This window comes from Chelonia mydas, chromosome 7, assembly GCF_015237465.2.
Source record: "Chelonia mydas isolate rCheMyd1 chromosome 7, rCheMyd1.pri.v2, whole genome shotgun sequence".
NCBI lineage: Eukaryota > Metazoa > Chordata > Testudines > Cheloniidae > Chelonia > Chelonia mydas.
In genome coordinates this window covers 72,819,859-72,843,429 of record NC_057853.1, presented here as the reverse complement: position 1 = coordinate 72,843,429, position 23,571 = coordinate 72,819,859, and the positions used below count along the sequence as shown (strand labels likewise).

At 40.4% G+C, this 23,571-nt stretch overlaps 1 protein-coding gene across 7 annotated transcripts in view; it reads right to left on the bottom strand.

Moving 5' to 3' along the window:
* Positions 1-23,571, bottom strand: part of GRID1 (glutamate ionotropic receptor delta type subunit 1) — a 799,624-nt gene that overhangs the window by 46,960 nt on the left and 729,093 nt on the right. The gene's annotated exons all lie outside the window — the stretch shown is intronic.

The window sequence follows — 23,571 nt, the reverse complement described above, 5'->3', positions numbered from 1 at the left end:
TGTCAGTGCATTGGTGCAAAATATACAAGGTGAAATCGTAGCCCATTGAAGTCAAAGGCAAGCTCACAGTATTCATCCAGATCTAAGCAAAACATGTAAGGAGCTTTGTACCAAAACATTTGTAGCATAATAGGGATCCCGATGCAATTCAATCAGCTGCAAAAAAATCTTTTCACCATTTTATTTATAGAATTAATATGTTTTACAAATCACATCATCCTCCCCAGCCCGTAGTGTCATTACAATGTATTAATATGACTTTGGAACATTTCCCACAACTCCTACGGCTCCGTACATAGAAGATTCCATCAGAGAATGGATCTGCGCTCCTTTATTCAAAAGGGGGTAGAGGTGGCAGTCACTTTTATGGCAGTGTTCTCCACCTCCTAGAGAGGTGATTCTGTGGGTCCGGAATCAATCTGGAAGGAGGAGCAGAGGAACTGAGCATGCTGTGAGGGAGAAGTAGACAGATTACAGGTAGTGCCATGGGGACACATATCTTTTCCCCTTTTGGCCCACAGAGATTCTCTGGAAGAAACAATACAGACTGGGATGGGCTGTCTTTTCTGCAGTGCTCCACTTAGTGGACCCTGAGAACAGCCATGGCCAAGGGAAGTCCCTGGTAGCATAGTCTCATTGGAACCACATTGCCAGGAAGCCAGTAGAGTACTGAAGGAAACAGCCAATATAGAGAACCCTGGCTTTCTACCAGTCCCTGAGCATCTACCAAGTTTGTGAGCAGGTCCTGTGGTATAACCTGCAAGAAGGCGGGAGGATGAGATAATAACTCTACCCATTTCCCAAATGGCATAATTAAGTAAGAATTACCTCCAAAATGATAATTCTGGTGAAGACTTCCTCTCCTACAGATACTCTACAATAGGGGATGATCTAGGCCATGGTATTTACCAAACAAATCTTTATTGCTATATAAAGTAAAGAAATGTGCATGAAATGTGTACCCTGTAACCGGAAGTGATGCTGAACGTTCTCTTTGCAGCCGAAGAAAAAGGCCTGCAGATGGTTAAGACTTGGAAGATGCAAAAGAAAGCTGTTATCGCCCTATGCTTTGTATGATGAATTAATAGCCAGCACAGTGCAGTTTTCCCAGTACTTTCTCATATATCTTTTATTTTAAACTTTAAAAACTAATCCCTGTTTGCTCAAATACCAGGCAATAAATCTTCCACTCCTAGTGAAAATCATGCTGCTCTAATCAAATTTCGGATTCTGATCAGATCTCAGGCTTGTTTCATTCCTTAAAGCCAGCTGCTGTCACCACTCAGATTTTATTTCCTTTTGTAAACAGCCATTAGTTGAACTCAGCTTCCTTAACTGTCCATATTATATCTCACCACTCCAACGAGAAAAGTCCCATGCACTTAATACTGGAAAATATTTACAACAAAAATCTACCAAAAAGCAGGATGGCCCCATTAACTGTACCATCAAAGTTACTGGATCTCATAATCCATTAAGGGACTGCCTGTTAAGTGTGATTAAAGTTAAAGCCAGTGAAGCAGCAAGAGACAATATACTTTATTTACAATTATAAGAGCAGAATTTTTAATTTGTAGATAAACAAGTCCATTATGTAGATATTAGGCAATATGCTGTAAACCAATTGTTTTAAGTAGACGTCTTTTTTGTTAATCAAAACAAAAATGTGTCTCAATCATTTCAAGCTGGTATATTTTAGAACTGTATTATTGGCTAAGAACATATTTAGCATATATTCTCACCTGCTAGTTAGGATGTAATTTTGTGATGTAATGTATGTTACAATGGTGTTGCATTTGTTTGACATTTATTTAACAGAAAGATAGAGTTGTGTCAGTAACTAACAGAATTTAAGAGAGTCCTGGAGCATACCATGACCAGGAACAAATATTTGTGTCCTAGAATGAACATTTCTGAAGTTTCTATATTAGCATTTATAATTGTGTTATGCCAGGTCAACACTAAACACTTTTGACAGTATAGCAATGTAGTTGGGTTATGGGCTTTTTTATGACATTTTTTTACCAGCACACCTCCGGAACATTCATTCAGCTTATATTAAACAAGCAAGTACATGGTTCTGCCCATGTCGCTTATTTCTCTCAGGGAACTGGTATAAGCTTTGCTGCCCAAAGCACTCATTTGGTGGTTTAAGCTGCTGAGACACTAGCACAGACCTGGACCTAGATAACTAGAGTTAATTGGTGATCAGCGAAACAAACAGAAACTATATACTGGGCCTCAGCTTCAGGGAGGGAGAACTAAAACTTGAGCTACAACTTCATGTAACATCACTATTCAGGTCCTCCAAAGATCTGGGTGAGGTCTTCCAACAAGAGAGAAATGAGAACCTAACATTTCTCATGTGGAAAATGACCAGTTTTGTTTTGTTTCTTTAACATTGAGATGGCCTTTACGCAAAGGAAAGTTAGCGTAAAAAGCAAAAATATTTCTTGTTTGTTTTTTTCCTTTGTAGTTCACTTTTTAAAAGGCTTGGAGAAAGCAGCACGTCTGGATGCTAGTGTGTAAATTCCATTACTGTAAACAAATTATATAACTATCAGTGTGATGTCATTTCAAAAGTAATCGGAAGTCATGTCACAGCAATCAATATGGCATTTTATCTTGACTGCAGCCTCACGGGATAACCATAGACAATAATGGAAACACTGACAGATCCTTAATTTTGAAGTGCACTGTTATTAGCATTCACTGCTGCAAATGCTCAGTACTGTAGAACTGAGGATTTTTACAGTACAATGCTTTTATGGAGAATTTTACTACAGCAGTTACTGAATTTACAATATTGTTTGGAAATGCTGAAATACACACACTTTTAGTTCCTGTGTGCGCAATGCCCCAAAATAGTATTTATTAATAAGTTAAAGTTGAGAAATCAAACAGTCAAGAGTCAGATTTTTAAAAAATATATGTTCACTACCCAGCCTTAATTCTACCACCTCGGGAATGTGCCTTAAAATATGGTCTTTGTTCATATCACTAAATATTAGTTGTCAAATAATACAAGTTAGACGTCCGCTCTCTTAAGTGGAATTCACACATGTTGTTAACTTATGCTATACAATATCTGCATACATTGAGATTTTCTAGAGATCGTTAAATACATTTACTACTTATCCAGTTTGAGCAAGGACATTGCTAACCCAAAAGAAGCCAATAAGGGAAGCGTTTAGCTCAGGGTGACCACGCTAAGCTTTTAGTTCAATGGTACAGCTAAGCTTTTACCAGAAGAGCGCCACTAAGATGAAGTGCTGCTAAGTGCATGCAATGTTCTAAGCCATTCTTCTTAAATAGAGAAAAAGAACAGAAAACATATACTACAAATGTTCCAAATTCCCAGTTTAAAACACTCCTAACTTTTAATCTTCTTAGTAGCTTTTCTTCAAACTTGGCTCAAATGCTGGAGCTCTCTGACACCTATGAAATTAGATCAATTTGAGGTTTATAGCTACAGCTGCTTTAGAATTATGTGAGTGCTAAATTTTTGATCAGAATGTAGGGGAAAAACATGTATTTTTACACCAGAAAAAGGAAGATGGAGGATTTGTAAGTAAAAAATCAAACAAATAGCTGAACTGATGTTGCTTTCCTTCTGAAAACAAGCCCCCCCAAAACAACTATGGATCGAAACCAAGCATGATTAATCTCATCCCTAAAGAAATTCTTTGAGAAAGTGATCAGCAGCAAACAGAGGAGGGTTAGAAGGGAATTCTGAATCCAAGTTCAACTATATAAGACTGTTCATGTTTCAAAATATATAAAACTGTTAAATTCAAATGGACTTGTCAGCTTCCACGGAGACAGAATGATGGCTTCAGGAGACAAACGCCGGCTCTTCTCTGTCTGAGTTCCAGCCAGATTTGATCACTTGGGAACCGGAGGTGTAATGTGTGCTCTGGGCCACAGCCTGTGACATGTCCTTACTGGCTGGTGAAGACTGGCAGAGAAAAGCTGGGTCCATTACTTTTGGAGGTTGCCAGTGTTGTTCTCCTCTGCTCACATACGTAAATTAGGCTCATGCTCAGTTGCCTTTTTTAATTGGAGCCAAAGGACACTTATGAACCAGATAGACCCCCAAGCCCACAAGTTAACACCACAGACTAGGTAACAGCGAGTATTCTAAACCTTTTAAAACCAGTATTAAAACTGGTTGTACATATATTATGTAAGCACAATGAAATAACTGGACAATGTGATAAGAGAAATGTTCCATTGTTAAGGATGACCTATAATAATCACTATGCCACCTAACGAAGAAAAATCTTAATATCAGATTGCCCAGAAATTCACAATGTACTGTAGAGAGATATTACTAATATCCATGAGAGTAGGTTGTGTGACGTAATATAACATATTCTAAGTCAATGTCTACTTCGAAGCAATAATGCTAAAACTGTTTGAAGCTTGGTTGAACAAGCACTTGTTTTAATAGAGAGTATATTTCACTGAAAGATAGTCCTGATCTAGATACAAACATTCCCAAATTCTGGGAGGTTCAGATCCATAGCTTTAGTTTGTGCCCAGCTCTAATTTAATTTAGGATTAAGGATCAGATGGATGAGCTCTTAAATCATCCATCATTAGATTGCTAGCCCCTCTGCAATGACATTATAGAATTCTGCACTGTTCTGTTTTACTGCAAATCAAAGTCATATTTAATTATCCCCGATTGGGGCTTGATCTTCCAAATGCTGAGCAGCAGGGTCCTGATCCAGCAAAGAATGTAAGCATATATTTAACTTCAAGAATTTAAGTGGCCCCATTGAAATCACACGCAGAATGTTCACCTGGCAGCAACAAATCCTTCTCTAGTAGCTACACTGATCCATATTTTACATAAAATTTATGTTACTGGTTATAATCGGGGGGAGGGACCACAAAAAATGCTCCAAATGACTCCCAGAAATCCTGGCGGACAAAGCCTCATGGGAGTTTTTACAGGAGAAGCCACACGTATTAGAGCCTGTAAGAAGTGATGCACTCTGTAGCATTGCAAATATCTGAATGGAACACAGAGATTTAATATAATTCCAAAAAACACTGAATAAATATTTGTGAATTCTGCCAATTTATGATCTTTTTGCAACATGATTTAATTTTCTCTGTGCGGTAATGAACAATTAGGAAAAACGCTTCCTTTCAGCTGCACAGGAGGAATTCTTTAAAATATTTGCATTTAAATTCTTCAACACAAAATACAGAGCAGAGGCTTCCTAAAAAGGTCTCCAGGAGTTGGTGAGCTACTCAGAGTGAGCAAGCTTCCCAACATAGTTAAAAGATCTGCAAATGCCCCATGGAAAACTCCACAGAGCACTCAGTTTAAATAATGTTCTGTCTGTACATGCCCAAGTTGTTAGGTGGCTGTCTAGTTTACTGGGCAAGCAGGGGGTGGTTTGTGTGCTCTTGCTTTTGGCAGTGTGTGATACCCTAAAGAGGGAGAGAGTGGTGGGGACAGTCCTTGCAGAAAGGACTCAAAGGTGGCAGGACCTGCTAGATTGGGGTGGGAGGAGGATAGCACCTGGCTTCCCCTTCCCATTTGGCCTGTATGGATCTACCAGGCCCCCAGTGGTTCTTCTCCCATCTCCCCGACCCTGAGACATAGACTGGAAGAGGAGCCAAATCTCTTGGAAGAAGTGGACACTCAACCAATGGCACCAGAGGCATTTGGAGGTGCTAAAGCAGGAAAGGAGAGGACAGAGAAGCCACCTCTTTCTGAACCAAGGGACCTTAGTGATATCAGAACCTCAACTCTTACATTTGAAAGGTTGACATTTTGCTGTCTGATTAGACCAGCGAATCTTCAGGAACTCTCCCCGCACAACCATCCTCTCCCTATGGACAGCAATGCCGTCTCTTCTCTCCTTGCCCTTTTTGCTGCTGAGCGCTCCCCTCTTCAAGACTCCTTCCCCAACTTCCTGTGGCTCTCTCCTTAGAGGAGAGAATGAAGAGCTGTGGGCAGAGAAGCAGCTTGAATGGACCTTGGGCAATAGGGTAGTCACTCTTCCCTGACAGCTGACAAAGGCATATGCTCAGAAGAGGAGGATAGGAAGTCAACATACCTGAAAGATGGACTCCCTTATTGAATTACCCCATTTGGCAGCTGCATAGCTCCAAATGAATAAGCCTCATTGGCTCTAGGGGCCAAGAGTTCAGCCTGTTCCTTTGGAACAATAATATTTTACAGCTCCTCCTCTTCAGCCTGAAACATGTCCCTCTGCTCCTACTCATTATCAGCACCCTCACTGACACCCTCCATGCCTGATTTCAATGTCATCCTATTCATTAAGTCAGTCTAACAGCATATAATCTTTAATTGAAGCAGCATCTCCGTCAAGATCTAACCCCTACATCCCCAATAGCTTGGTCCCTCTTAGGGATTTTGCATTCAATCTCAGTTTTAATGCCACAGTGCTTTGACATTTAGAGTCAGAACTGCCTGGTCAGGAGAAGGAACGTTATGAGAAAACTGTGCTGCCTTTGCCCTTAGCCCTCTTGCTTCCATGTTCTTGGGAATGTTGCCTCTATCAGAGCAATGCTTTCTGATGTTTTGCATGAGGTATTGCCTCTCCTCCTGTTGCTCAAGTGATTGCTGCTGATCCTTGCCATTTGCTCTGGAAGCTATTCTGAAATAGACCTATATGTGGGTAGGGAATTCATCCATGGACTAGCAGGGAACCCTGGCCTACAAAATAAAAACAACAATAATGACTTCTACTTAGAGATGGAAACACTAGCAAGGCAGACGAACACTCTAGGTCAAACAGATGTAGTGTAAGCAAGTTATATTCTACTAAAGTCAATGGAGCTGCAGCCACTGATACCAAGTGTGAATGTGGCTGAATATCTAAAGACAAAAACTGACATGGGCCTCGACTGCTGTTTATGGGCTTCTTATCATCAGTGAAGCAGCAGCAGGCTCTAAGAGTGGTTTAAACTAGCAGATACCTTTGTCCTGCTAAATAAAATGATAAGACTTTCTACTTAGGAATGGAATTTATTTTATTATTTTTTACAAAACCTGTCATCATGGCAATGAGTCGCTTTCCTTACGAGTAAAACAAAACATAAACTAACCCTCGGCAGGCTAAAACACTACTAAAAACTAAAACACCTAGTTATCATAACTGTCACTATTTGGCATCTAAAAGCCCCAGTCAGGATTGTGACCTCATTGCACCAAACAGTACAAACAAAGAGCAAAATACAGTCCCTGCCCCAAAGAATTTAGAATCTAAAGCCCTGATCCTTCAACCAATTACACACATATGCTCAACATGTGTGAGCAGTCCTATTGAGTTCAATGGAACTACCTCTCCGTATAAAGCTAAGCACATGCAAAAGTGTTTGAAGGATCAGGGCCAAGAAAGTCAGACAGAAATAGACAGACAAAGTATTAGCCAAAGAACATACATACAACACATCAAAAGCACGGAACTTGTCAGAAACTCCCACCACTACTTAATGTCTCCAAAACAACCTTCTCCCCTTCCTGCATGACTTAGCCCCGTTGAAAAATACAGAAAACAAGACAAATACAAACAAAAAATACCCTTAAAAGCCTCAGTTCTGCCATGAACTCCACATGGGCTCACAGCAGTCAATGGGGCTCTGCTTTTACAGAGCTTATTAAAGGATCAGGGTCTAAATTAACAAGAAAACATACTAACTATGCAAACAAAAAGCTGAAACAAAATGATTAACTAAACACTAAGCTGAATAAATGGCCTATAATATTATTTATTATTGGTTCCTAAATATTAATTAATACTAGCTGCACATGCCATAGCATCAAACTTTCCTTGGCTTTGGGCAGCTGCTGTATTTGAATGAGACTTAACCGACAGGCACAGAAATCTGTCCTACACAGTCAACTGAAATATCACTTTCCCCTCACAGATGGAATTACTAATTGTGGTATTTTTGCCAAAGGGAAGGCCCTCTCCCCCATCCCCCGCCCCAATCCTTCCTAAAAACAGCCTTCTTTCCGAGCTTACTCATACTTTAGATAAAGACAAGGCCTGATCATCTTCCCATTAAATCAAAAGGGAGCGGGATTAAACGCTTGGTGATTCATTGTGCAAACATTTATTTAAAAACCTGTAATATCTGCAGGGTTGTCTTTTGAATACAGGAATTAGAGCTTGCCTAAGCACGGCCTCGCTCCTTGAGACCCCAGCCATAACTGGCACTATCAATGCTCTTTATTACAATTATTATTATTATTTAACATTTATATTGTGATGGTACCTCAAGGCCACAATCGCGTTGGTCCCCACTATGGTAGGTGGTGTGCAGACAGATAATAAATGACAGTTCCTGCCCCAGGATATTACAATCTAGAAGAGAGCTTACAGTTTACATAGGGTAGACTCTGCCAGACAGGAACCCATGGGATCTTTTATAGTAACCCCAATTCACATCCCAACCAATGGTCCAATCCTGCATTTCTATGTGTGGCTGGATTACTGCATCCACAAGTCAGTGGTACTTGGCACAGGGGCAGAACTCTCCCCACAAGCAACAAATTGGAAAATCAGGGCCCAAGCCATTAAAATTCATCTTTTGAAGAGTCTCCCCTCTCCAGATAGGAAGCCAACTGTTTTGCTCAGTTACTACCAAAACCTCACATACTGGGGGCAGGGTGAGGGGGGGAGTTCAAATGAAACACAGCTTGTTCAAATGTTGTATGAGAATCTTGAACCAGGCAAGTTTCTTTTGGGTTAGAGCTACCAACATTTCATGTAGCTCTGTATAACCAGCCAGTGCAAATATCTGGCAGAAGCCTTGACAGATAAAGCCCAAAAAGAGAACAGTAAGTATAAGAAGTTGCATCCAAGTAGCGTTGTGTCATTGTGGCAGCTGATTCTACGCTACAGCTATCCAAATGACACAAGGAAAATTAACATCACCTCAGATACAACTGAGTAAACATCTCCCTACACATGCTCTTTTAGAAATGTGATTCCCACTCCCCCCCCCCACCCCCCATGCACTGAAGAAAGTTTTGGGGAAATGTTTCAGTGCAACTGAATAATAAAAGTCAAACTGGTTAAAGATTTCCCACCAGAACAGTATTCCATCAGTAAATGCTGATTTAGTGGAACTGGGACCCCTGAGCCCCAGCTGCCAGCCTTTCTGTCTGGCGGGCTACCAGGAAGTCAGGTATCCCTGGGCTGGCCAGCTCCCCAGGCCCCTGGGCTGCCTGGCTCTTCAGCCGCTCAGCTAGTGGGCTACTGAGAGCCCAAAGAACATACTTCATTTTGGAAACACCAAAACGTTCCCACTGCTAGAACGCTGTGGTGTTTCCAAAATAAAATACTGAGGAATTTCTGTTCTTTGAAGCATTTTTGGCTTTTCATCATGATTTGGGATGAAAAAAAAATTCCAATAAACTCACAATTTTGTACTGAACTGAAATTCTCTCTCCTGGCCAGCTCTGAACCAAAGGTTTTTCAGCACGCATATGGACAATGAATTGCTAAAAGAATGAATACTTTGTTTGTGTGATTCTCTATTTGTAAACTAGAAGGAAGAGTCATCATAGTGCATTTGCACACCGACACTCACAAACATATAGGCAGGGATATATACTACATATGTGGAAGTGATATCCATAAGCAAACTAGGAAAATATAGCATAGACAAAACTACTATGAGGTGAGTGCACAACTGGTTGGAAAACCATATTTAGAGAGTAGTTATCTTCTAAACAAATAAATGTGCCAGTTTACAAGGAAAAGAAAGCATAATTCCCAGCCCTCCAAACTCACATTTGGATCTGAATCAAATTGGGGTCTTCTTATCCATCATTACCAGAAATAACAGTTCTTCTGTAGACCAAATCAGGCCATCAATTACACCAGTCCATCCCAATCATCTTCAAATTATGCACTCTAACCCTAACCCCCAACTAGTGCCAGTGGTTTCCGCTGGCTCAGTGGTTTCCACAGGTATATCTGATCAGCCTTCTAAATGGAATTTACAGCTCCATCTTGCATCCTGCTTCGGACCCAGCATAGCTCTTAAACATGCACTTACCTTTAGGCATATAAGCAGTCCCATTAAAGTCAAAGGGACTACTCAAGCAGAAAGTTAAGCATGTATTTAAGAGTTCTGCAGGGATCAGGACCAGAGTGCTCAGAGCCTTTCAAGCCCTTAGTGAACAATTCTGCTGATACTGTACAAGGAGGACAGAAATCCAACTCTCACACCCTCGAACCTTTTGGCTCTGCAGGGTAAACCAAGTCAGAGTAATACAATTTTTCTCACTGAAGTAATCTCATCTGATGCTGAATATACACAGAATAGTTCAGTTGCAAAAGAGGCCATTTCTACACGCTTATTTTTCAAAGTAGAACCACACTTTAACCACAAGGTCATTTTCCCCTCTCTTCTTCCACCACAATGACAATTGCTTACTATTGTTATTTGCACTTGTTATTTATATTACAGTGTCACCTAGAAGCCCCACATGAGATTAGGACCACATTGTGGTAAGCATTTTTTAAAAGCTCTATTTTGATGTTGTATTGATAGCATAAGAAGAACAGAGGTGCAGTGGCAGATCAAGACTGACTTTCAAAAACAGTAGCCTAAAGTTAGACTTCTAAATCTATATTTATGCTCCTAAATGACTGGATAGGCTTTCAGTACTAATCAATTGATAATCTTCACCCAAGGGCATGTCTTGAAGCCTATGGATCCAAATCCAAGGCCCAGAAAGGGCCCATGAGCATCTGAAGGACGGATCTGAAGGACAGCTGCTGTCAACCCCCAAAATCTGATAGTGTTGATCTCTACATCTGAACCCTGCCCAAGATCCACCCTTCATTTATCATTAGAGAAGGAAATGAAATATAGAAAATTTAGGATCTACCATAGACAAGGAGCCACTGCAAAGCTGGCTGCAGTTTTTTTCTGAAAACAAAGAGCAGGTTTTTAAAGTTCACATTGGATTATTAAAGAACAAAACAAAAAAACATCCCCTAAGCCAACGGTTTTCAACCTTTTTTTAATTTGTGGTCCCCTAAAAATTTTCAAATGGAGGTACAGACCCCTTTGGAAATCTTACACAATCTGTGGATCTCCATGAGTCTGTGGACCACGGGCTGAAAACCATTGTTCTATGGTAACAACAACCTTTCGCTGATCCCTGCGTCAGAGTATATAAACCCCCAGGGGTCTGTGGACCACAGGTTTAAAACCATTGCACTAGGCCATCATGCCTTTTATTTGAGCATTTTGAAGGGTTATTGTGTAAATGTAAGCAAGGTATTCTACACTTCTTGCAATATTAATTAAAGTAAAAACTGCAGCTGGTGTTTAACTACTACTCAGTCCCAGCAGCAGGTTTCAGTCACTTTACCTAAATCAAACATATCATAAAGTTGGCATGAAAATCATATTGTCTCAACTGAACACTTCTGGTGAGTGACACATGCTTTCACTTATAATGAAAATAACAAACTACCTCTATTACTAATGCAGATGTGTTTTTAAACTGTTCACCATACTGATTTCTTCTACCACTCACATTTGGAAAGCTAAAATCATTATGGAGATTAATAACTAAGATGAAGAAAACAACAAGTTCATTCTTCTATTCTGATATCATAAGCGTCTCATACTTCATTATGAAGTTGCTGCAGTGTGACTTTGTAAAGAAAAATAATTACTTTTTGTTCAGATGGTAATCTCTTTGGGGAAGGGATCATCTTTTTGTTCTCTGTTTGTACAGCTCCTAGCACAATGGGGCCCAAGTCTATGACTGGGTTTCCTAGATGCTGTGGTAATATAAATAATAATAAATAGCAATAATTAAATAGTGTCAAGAATGAGTACACCTGGTAGCTTGTTGCTAGATTGTGATATTCCTACTAATGCTGAATAGTACAGTACACAACTATTATATCATTATACCATGAGTAGTTCCATCAAAGTCAATGAGACTACTGGACTATGCCACCACGCAACTTTGTTGTGTGTGAGTTTACTGAAACTGACATATAATCTAAAACTGGCTGAACTTGGAGCACTGCGGAACCCAGTGAATTTAGGATTTAGTTGCTGCAGAGTAAATTGGGGTGTTGCCTGCATCAGTACCACTAATCTCATGGCCAAGGAGGACTGGAGAGGGATCCTTTTGAAGCTTTGGCCCTGGTGTCTGCCAGAGGGGTTGCCCCTCATGTACAATAAGCCATTATTATTGCTCTCCCTCTCCCTCAGTTTGAACACCAGTCTCACTTTATTTGTAGGCCTGATTTGGTATCACTGAAAGCTTTAAAGCAAAATCAACAGGCTGCTCCATGCGTTGATGATAACCATTCTTATTAGGCCAGACTAATCACATTTCTTAGCTTGAAAATGTCATCACTTCTCTAGCTAAGAAACAGTATTTTTTTTTTTTTTTGCCATTTTGATGGTTGTTCTCTATTTTTCATTAGATCAGTGGTTCCCAAACTGGGGTTTGCGAAACGTTACAGGGGGTTCTCAGGAAAAAATTCCCTAATGGCAGACAGAGCGGTCCCTAGGAACCCCGGGCAGCACGGGGCTAGCAGCCCAGAGCCCCTGGACTTCCAAGAGCTAGGTAGATCAAAGCAAGCATATCTATCACACTGAGGAGATTTAAAGTTCAAGACTCCTTATAAGAAATGGAAAGAGAGGTGGATATTTTTTGCTATTTTAAAATTAAATAGGCAACTGGTATTGTTTTTAAAGTTATTATGAAGAACAAGTTTAAGCTTTGTTGTAACGTGTGTTGTTTGCCTGGACTGCTCAAGACCTGAATGCTTGTGTAGGAGGAACTCTGAGTTGGCTTCTTAAATACCTTCATGCTGTTTCACATCTGATACTCCTTGATGAAACATAGCAGCCTTGTCTTATAACAGGCTTATTCAAAGTGATACAAGCTACAAAAGTGAGATCCTGGAAAAGTGTTGCTGTTTGCATAATATAATAAAAATACTGTAATGATAAATAATAACTAATAATAAATAGTGTGTAATAAGCATGTCATAAGAACAAATTTTATATTTCCAAGATCATTGCTTTTATTGTGTATACTCAGGTAAAGGACAAAATCCCTGGAAATATTCATTTTTAGGAGGGGGTTTGAGAGACTTGACATTTTAGTGAAAGGGATTCACAGGTTGTTAAAGTTTGGGAACCACTGCATTAGATGGATATGCATAGTTATAAAACAATGAAAATAAGTCAGTGATTTATTTTCCTAGACTGACTCCAACATTTTGGGTGGAGATGCAAATTTCGCTAACTGCATATGATTATTAAGGTAGGTTTTGCAACTGTACCAATATGGCTTCTCTAGAATACTACTACTCTTCTCCTGTACACAGATGAGACTGGAAACACTCCAATACCGAACAGCTGAAGGAGGCGCACACACAGAGAAAAAGAGGTTTTATTCAGCAAAGCTGATGAGTTCAGGAAATGATGATAACATATACCACCTTCCCATTGTTAAGAGATTGATCATTCCAGGAAAGCTGTTCTCCTTATTAGAAAACTATTTGGGATATGACAGTTATTACATAACTTTAGTTCAACACTTGAAATATGAAATAGAGGCAAACCTATAGCAGTATGATGTTGGTCACTCTTTACCACTCTGGTATTGGCCAGCGTTGTTCTAGTAATAAAATAAATATTTATATTTTCAGCTATTTAGAGCAACATCAGGGAAAGGGTTCCCTTGCATTATGGGATCGTTCCTGCATCTTTCTGGTAAAAATATAAACCAAAATAGTACTATAATGGCACGCTGTGATTCCCATATTCATCTTGGTACCACTGAGCACATAGTATCAGAAAATAATTGGGATACGTCCCTCTTGCTGTCAGATATGAAAGAAATACTGATATTTTCTAACTGAAGTGACAGCAAATGAAAAATTGCTGTCCAGGAAGGAAAGATGAACTCTGCTTTCCTAACAGGCTTTCAATGATAGTTCCTAGTTACAGATCTAGGTCAGTATTTTAAGAGAGGTGGTGGAGTTGCAACTCATTGTAGCTAAATATATACTGATTAATTACGGGAACTTTTCAAAGTGCACCTCAGAATTCTGCTGTGCTCATCAGTGAAATCCTGTACCCCTGTTGCTTTGGAGCCCTTTATGAGATTGTACTCTGCATAGCTGGGTAACTTCACATGGAAGAGCTATTCTCTTACACTAATAACTGTAGATAGCACAGAGAAATGGTATAAATATAAAATGTATTTTACTTTAATTATATTTTTCTTTGAGTGGATCAATTCTGCTGGTAATTCCATAAAATAGCTACCCTTTGTCCCAGGTTCTATCTGGCATCCTACTTTGAGATTCTTAATACTGTCTAAGGAAGGATATATCCAGTGGATGGGACAAGATTTGACTGTACAAAAGAAGAGCAAATACAGCCAACAGGCAAACACTGTATAGGGAAAAGACACTCAGCTACTACAGGGATAGGGGCCATATAAGTATCTAGCTAGAATATGGTATAGTGGATAAAGGATAGACTCCCATCAGGCCCTCTCAGAGGCCCAGAGAGGCCCATGCCACTTCCAGCTTTTGAGGTGCTAGCCATAATAAAAATTAAAAATGACAACACATGAAAACAAAATAAGGCACCAAAAAACAAGTCTGGAAACTTATCAAATGCCAAAAAATTAACAAGTGTCTAAATTTGAGGCCCCCTTTGAGTTTGAGGCCCAGGCCAAATGACCCTCCTGGCCCCCCTTCTGATTGGCCCTCTCTCCCATGTCTTGCAATGGTGAAACACAAAAATTCAAGTATAGGGTGTTAGTTTGCTTTGCATTTGGTTGTTCCTAGGCCAGAACAGCTTTCCATAATGGAGGACACAGTTAGTTTTTCTTCTATTCTTGGCTTGGTCCTTAAAAATGATGGATGATGGCAATCTTTACAGTTAGGAAATGTTTGCAACTTTAAGACCTGTTCTGTCTTAACTGTTGTAGTAATCTTTATTATGCTTTCTTGATAACCTTTTTCATTAGTGTTTTTTATTGGTTCATTCAGGGCACTTTGTAAGCATCTTTTCAGTAGACCAATGGAACAATAAAACGTTGTATTGGAAAAAATTCGACTGCTGCATCCTGCATTCTCTCCTCCTGTAGCAGCCAGACAGAAAAAAGTATAAGGGAGAGGGGGAACCATATAGAAGTGGGGTTACTGAGTGGAACGATTCTTGCCGTATAAAGAAACCAAATATAAACAGAACAGTGAATGGAACAATGATTAGGCGAGTGGGCAGAGCAATGAAAGATGATACAAAATGCATAAAGTAGTTCTGCTTCTGAGATTGCAAATGAGTAGGCTATATTAAAGAGAAAAGCAGAACTTCAAAGAAACAGAGAGGTGAGAGGTTCGAAATCCCAAGATTCGAACGAACCCTTTGAATATTGGCTGACATATCACGAGAACTGCTGTTCTTGTTGGAGTTCCACCACTGCAGTTGAGCAAAAAAAACATGTAAAATCAAAAGATTTAGCAGGATATCCACTGTTGTGAGCCAAAGGATCAAGAGCCCAGCTGATGAATTTTGGCATAGTCATATCCAAATCACTGTCCTTATTTGGCCTCTAATCCAAATGTTTGTCTAAACTTAATCTGGATCTCAACACTGACTCCTCAATCCATTTCAACTACAGAAGTTCCCTAGAAGGGGAAGAATGAATAGACACATAAATTACAATGCAAAACAGGAAATGATAGAAATCCACCAGAACTTCAGTTTTCCAACAGCCTCCACTATAAACCTTCCTTTAAAAGTCACAGCTGGAGATGTGTAATGCATGTTTAACTTTCAGTTGTGCTCTCCAAATTTTGCACCCACAAAAATGACTCATGCAAGTGTTTGCACCTATACAGTTGCACACATGCCCAATTGGTATGAAAGGTTAGTATCCATCCCATCTGCTGCTGAACTATGAAGATTCACTAGTAGATATAGCCACCGGTGTGGAGAGCTCCTAAGAAGCTCCAAATTTTGTGTAGTATGGGGCTTCCCAGGAGCACTTGACTACTGGCGTCAACACTGAGGAAATTCAAGTGAGGCAGCAGCAGCTTTATTACATTTCTGCTTGTGGCTGGTCCTGGGATGGGGAAGGAACAGTGCTGGCACGGAGGACAGCCGAGTCTTTCCCCTTGAATTTCTGTGCCATGGTGCGTCAGCAGCAAAGCATTTCCAAAGAAATGCTCCTCTGTGTGCACTGGGAGTGCAAGCAAGCCATACAGAAGAGTCAAAGGCAACTATTACACTACAGGTGTTTTTCTCCTCTCCTAGTTAACTCACTTGAGTCTTGTACTCTTTTTAGCCATCTCTTTTTTATGAGATCCTTAATCATGATGATGATGGGTTATTTTTAATAATGCTCCCCCCCACACACACACACACAAACCCTTCCTGTTTAGGTGCCCAAGGTGCTGCATAGACATGTTAAAATACTGTAAAAATAAACAAAATTAACAATATAAGAAAACCAAATGAAATATTGAAAATCAAATCCTGTCGCATCAGTAAGAAGAGGGCTGCTTTCAAGCTCAAGCAGTTCCAATTCAAGGTCCCAGCAAGTACAGATACCTAGGAGTTTTCTTGCTACCAAAAAAACCCATCGTAACAGTTTCACAGTAAGCCTCTCTTTATTCCCCAAAACGAGCTTTTTCGCTAAGGCCATATCTACACTACAGGGCTAGCCCCATAGCGTAGATGCAGACTACAGTGGTATAAGGGGTTTCTCTATTTCTGCAGGAATAACACCTCCCTGGGAGATGGTAGCTAGATCGACAGAAGCATTCTTCCATTAACTTAGCTGTATCAATGCTGAGAGTTCAGTAGGCATATCTATAGCACTCAGGGGTATGGATTTTTCACACGCCTGACCAATGTAGCTATTTTGACCTAAATTTTAAGTGTAGACCAACCCTAAAAAGTAAGCCTTCTACTACTTTTTCCACTATCTGGGATTTAGAGGAAGTTCTCCTTGATTTTCTTTAATATAAATATATTTTATTTTCAATGGAACTTAGAAGTCTATCTTAGGTACTTTTATGGCCCCCATTACTGTAGTATCTGAGTAACTAACAATCTTTAAAGAATTTATCTTCACAATACCCCTGTGCGCTACGGAAATGCTATTAGACCCCTTGCACAGATAGAGAACTGATGCATAAAGAGGCAAAGTAATTTGTCCAAGGTCATACAAGAAATCTGCGGCAGAGGAGGAACTTCTCCCTAAACACTGGCCCATCCTTCCTAATAGCATCCTGGGAAAGCAGGCAAGCTACTGTAAAATTTCAGCTCTCAAAAACAAAACAGAAACCCACACCAAAAACCGGTAAACTTAGGAATTAGAGCACAAATAAAGAAACCCCAAATCATGAGATGACACAAGAAGCAATTATAACATCAGACATAATATACTCTTCATGTGCAATCAGCAAATGAACATTTACAGATGCATTTAAAATATTCATAATGTCTGATGCAAGGACCTATTTGACAAAAGCTCTAATTTAAACTCTTTCAAATTTGCAGACAGCTTACTTTATGCCCTAGTTTTTTAAGATGCGGTACTTAATTATCATCAGGAGAGCTCTCCTAAACCTGAGTTTTGGAATATATATGTAGCTGTTGAATTGCTTGTATTTTGCTTGCTAACAAGGAGCAAAGATGGAAGTTACATCATTGCTAATTAAACTCATAATTACATATGGCTGGCTTAGTCAGACAGCAGATCCCATGGCTGTCAGAAAACACAAACAAATCAAAGCACAATCTATCATGTAAAAGTTTAGATCATTTTTTGTGGATTGTCTCATTGGAGGGCTCCATACTTTACACACAGTTCTGAAGTTGGCAATTGGAAAAGCAAAGTAGAATTGCTTGGGCCTAGCAAGAAAGAACACTTGGGATTTACCTGGGATGGCCTAGTGATCATTTGATTTTAATTGCAAAGTTCTTGTAAGATTTTTGCCCTTAAGGGACTGATATAGCCCCTCAGCCTTCCTTAAGGTGTTTGTCTGAGAATTTCTCTAGATTTTCAAAAATGTTTAAAAATTACTCAATCAGTCCTGGTAGAACTTGGATCATTGCCTTCTCATCCCCAGCAGCACCTCCTCACCAAGTGCCACAAATCTGGTCCCTTGGGGACACTATATTCATCTGTTCCTCTGTCCCAACCTGGGTAATGTCTGGACCTTGAGGGCCTTATTTTCAGAGGCCCCAAGCACTCACTACTCCCAATTATCTCAACTGGAGATGTGAGTGCTCAGCACTTCCCAAAATCAGACTCTAGGACCTCATTGTCTTGCTGTTTTCTGCAGCATCCCCATGGTCACTGAGATCTTAAGTGTACACAATCATCAGTGCTCTTCAAGACATCCACCTTGCTTAGTGTTGTAGATCTGGGAACAGCAGGGTATCAGAGTTAGGAGGAAGTTGAAAAGTGTAAAGCCAAGACAGGAAAAGGGGATGTGGCGAGGGCCTTTAAAAAGTGGGGCTACAGATGGTTACAGAAGCATAAAGTGTAGTTCACCAGGAACTGGAGGATGGACAGGATGGGAAGGATGGACAGGATGGGCCCAGACCTTCTCTGTGCTACCTACACTGTGTTTGAGCTCCTAAAACATAGCCAACCGTCAGTGCAGTTCTGGTGCTCAAACATCCAGAATGCTGGAAAACTCCTGCAATGTGTGGGAACTCCTGAGGACCTTAGGAAGTCCACAAGAGGGGAGTCATGTGCTTTCGGAGAAGATGCCTCTCCTAACGGATTCATAGATTTGGTCAGGGCACAGCCCCTTTTCTTCTGAGGCTAACAGAGTCTTTGAGCAACCTTCTCTAGCCTCCTCTCGAATACTGCACTATCTGGTGTGTTGGGACTGCTTTCTTCCCCCTGTACTGATGCTCCTAATCTGGCTAATTTCCCTTTCCATGGACTTTAGGAGGGGCATTGGAGCTCAAACAAGGGTCTGGCAAATCTTGTAAAGCTCATCAGTGCCATGATCTTTAAATGGCCTACTGCCATTCTGCAGTTTCTAATCTGACATTTTAATTTAATTAATTTACTTTCCAACAGCTCGACTTTGCTCTGGTGCACACCTCTTGAAGATCTTGCTAACACACACCATTTGTGGTTTCTCTGAAAAGCCATTTTGTAGCTGGCGTGCGGAGAACAATGAGTATTAGTAGAATGATTGACATCTGTTTATTTTCTTCCATACTTCAGCTCTCTGCTAGTCACAGATAACATGTGGCAAATTTAAATTCTAGAGGGAGTTTGGGAGCAAAATCAGGCTTGTAATGAACTTAACTATGTCGCAGCTACTGCTGCACCATAATACTAGTTTCTTCCCTGCTGGCAATTTAACAGCAGCAATACTGCACACCAGAAGACTCTTCTATGGAGAGAGAGCGATAACAGCATATATTTATATAGGGGTTCAGTTTCCTAACATGGAAAAAATGCAGGAGGATTTGATCGCTCTCAGTTGGTGGGAAAATTGTCAACTATTATTTATGGTGCCTCAAATCTCACTATGGGAGGGAAAAAAAGAAATTCAAATATATATTTCCTTTCTATGAAAGGTCTTATCTGGAAAAGTTCCAATGCCTAGTATAGGAGGGAGACAAAAGTTATTTGCATTATACATTACTTCACTGAAACCAAGTAGTAGTAAGATCAGGAAACACAGATGCCAACTTTCACGCGTTAAATAAGCACCCCGGCTTTCACAATAAACCAGAAATCAGGCTAATCCCATTTCAAAACAAGGCCAAAACAAGCCAAATCCCTAAGAACCCCAACACTCTATGTGACTAGATCCCCCCAGCATGCAGTCTGGGACTGTGGTGGGCCCATGTTCACCCCGACTCTCTCCCCACCTTGTCACTGCTTACCCCTTGCCCCTGCTTGCCCTCCCTTGCACTTGCTTGCTGGGAGCCGATCAAAAAAAAAAAAAAAAAAGAAGAAGCAACAAGCTACAACAAGCCAAACAAGTTACAAGCCAAAAACTAGCCAATAAGCAACTCACAAGCCAGTTAAGCCAAAAACAAGCCCAATTTCTGTGTTATTTTCACAGGTTTGGCATGTCTGTCTGGGAAGTTGCAGACTAGGGTCTGATGCAGCAGAAGAAACACATGGCAGAGATGAAGTTTCAGCCTCAGGGAAATCTCCCACTCTGCGGCTGGTGATGAATTAATTTTTACAGGAAATCTGTGCCTACCTGGCTGGGGCATGGAATCACCTCCACCATATTGAAGATGGAAGGGGGCAGCCAGTCTTTTGAGCACGTTTAGTATTGTTTTCAGGGAAAGTGGCACTAAGGTAACATTAGAAGCTTCCAATAAAAACCAAACCCAAATCTTAAAAAAACAGATTCTTTGCAGAGGAAAAAATCAGGTAGGGACACAGGTGGCTTTCAACCACTTTTTCATCCCTCAGTGTTTAAGCTTTCTGGCCCCTACTATAAGTCTGAGCAGCCTTCAAGCTGCTGTAAAATGTGCTTAACTACTCAGAGTCATAACATACTCTTCTAGCAGCTGGGGACTGTCAAGGAATAGGACCACCCTGACCACCTAGGTATTTTCCATTGTACAACCAGAATTCTCAAAGGACAAGATCTGCCAGCTTTCTACAGCCAAAGAGGTGTAAAACAGCTATAGAAAGTGTGACAGGGCGCTATCAGCAGCACCCCGATCACTGATATTGCCTCAACCCGAGGAAGGCCACAGGCCCAACTGGGGGCAATTATACATTTTCTGTTGGGGGATTGTGAGCACTGGGTAACAACCACTGGTCCAACAAGGTAATTAGGGTGAATATAAGGGGAAGAAACAGGAATCAAGGGGCAACTCAGAAGGAAGCTCAGGGGATGAGGGCTACAAGGAAGCCTACGCTTTCCGTAAGGCTGTGTTGCACAGTATTACTATGTAAGAGGGGAGTAAATACACACCTTGGTGGAAGATAAACAGCCCAGTGTGTGTTTGTGACTGTGAAACCATCTGAACTGACCAGTGACGGTCACCAGGCAGTGATGGAGGCACCTTGTGATAGAAGGGCTGAGAATTTGGACCAACATCTTTCTATTAGTTACTGAAGAGAGATGTAAATTCAACCTCACAAATACTATTTTTTCAATTTAACATAATATTTGAATAGGTAGGGATTTTTTCTTGCCAAGGCATGAATTTAGGACTCTGTGTGTGTCGCCTTAATGACATACCAGCGTTGAATTCCCAAGGTCATATCTGCTTTTTTTAATAGGATATTTTGACACACCATTCCCTTCCCAAGAGTTAGAAGCTTCCATTGTCTGTTATTCTTCATTCAGTTTTGGAGTAAAATGGGAGGGAAGACTCACTTGACCAATGTCTGTGAAATAAGTCTATGGATAATCAGAAAGGGCAAAACTCCACACAACAAGAAAATTGAAGGCCCAACATTAATTACTCTTGCCAGCATCAGGGCATGCCACAGACTTCTGAGAGTGACCTGCTCTATTACAGATGCACTGCATGAGGGAAACCAATTGTTATTGTTCCCTCATCTTAGCCTCACTATTCAGGCCAGATGGTAGGAACTGGCCATTTAGAGGTGCTCCTTTTTAGATGAAGGAGTTAAGGTCTGAAACATATTTGTAGCAACAGTCAAAACAAGGGTTTTTTTAGCAGCTAGCACTGCAAGTTCAACACAGCTTTGTTATCAGATACCAGGTTGATTTCTGCCTTGTATATCATCACTGACCATAAGGAATCTGTTATTGGGAACTGGCAGTTGCCATTTTGTTGACAGTTGGCCATAATTACATTTCACGGGCCATCGCTGGAAATGCACTCTGTGTCATAACTAAAGGTAAAAGGCTGATTGCTTTCTGAGGTCACAAGACAAAATCAAATGGGTCCTGTAACTGAACTATCATTTTAGAGATTTAGGTAGAGATTTTCCAAGACACTTAGTGGATTTGGATGGCCAATTCTGATTAATTTCAATAGGAATTAGGTATCCAAATCCCATGAGAGGTTTTGAATACTTCAACCTTAGCGACCTACTGACAACACAGAAAATCTGCTGTTGATTTTACCTCTCCACTAAAGTTTTTTTTACTGCATCTATTGTGCTCTTGTCTTCCACTGAAATCAGAGGAGTTTTAGGAAGCACCTGACAGATTGCACAACCAACTCCTTCTACTACAAGAAACTGTAACATTCAGAAGTAGGTCATTTTTCAAGCTCTACAGTTGACCTGACTTGAGTTGTAACACTGATTTGCGCATTGTGCTTCCACCTCAAACCCATATTACAATTTGTTACCGAAGTCAGGACTGAGCATTGTGGCAATTTGCAGCACTCGTTGTCTACCATGGACAAAATCTTCTTATACCTGCTGTGCCCATGAAACATTTCCTAAAGGAGCATTCTCTATTTGCAACATCACACCCAGACACACTATTATAGGATGTATATATAAAATGACAAGTTATGGTATACAGGTTTTATTAATGTGAGTTTGGGATGACAATATTACTCATGAGAGATTAAGTCAACTGGACTTAATCAACTGGACATTTAGTTGCTGGACTACAGAGAGGGAAAAGGGGATATTACTGCAACCGGTTGTGGGAGTTCTCCTTTAGCTTATGGAGTAGAGGTCTCTATGTTAGGACAAGGATTCTAGTCCTACCTCCCCCGTATGTATATTTGGGAGATATATATAGTATATGTAGCACAAGAATTCATTACATCAGCACCTTCCACGGTTAGACGAAGATCCTGTGTCCCTTCATAACACTGGGAATCTTCCATTTCCAATGGAATAAAGCTCTCATTTCACTTGGGGCCACAGGATATCAGACCATAAATCTGTCACTGGGGAAAGACTGATGACAAACCGCCTGCCTTGCACTTCATTCAAGTGTATAAGGTAGTGGCCGTAGTAAGGATGTTTTATTAAATGTGCATTTCTCTACATATATGTTGGCAATATCATTGTGATAAATTACAGAGCCTTGTAATAAACTGCATTTATTCTGCACCTTTATCCTCCTTACCTTGCACTCATTCACATCTGATAAGAGTATTTCCAAGCCTCTGGGCAGTTTTTGGACAACTGCCATTTAAAAAAAAATCAACTTGCCAGGGAAATGCTTCCTTTTTTCCTCCTAAATATGGATAAACTTCTCAAAATTACACTGGCGAGAAGTGCAGGGCACTTAGGGAGTTAGTCCATATTTGAGAAGAAAGAAGGAAACATTTCCCTGGCAAGCTGATTTTTTTTTTTTTTTTGAATGGCAGAAATTCTGCCCAGAACTCCCAAAATTGCCCAGAGGCTTGGAAATACTCTCATCAGATGTGAATGAGTGCAAGGTAAGGAGGACAAAGGTGAAGAATAAATGCAGTTTATTACAAGGGTCTGCAATTTATCACGATACCACCAACATATATATGGAGAAATATATATATTTAATAAAACAACTTCCTTACTACATCTACTACCTTAGAGTCTGATTCGGCCATCCTTTCTCCCTTCCTAGGAGT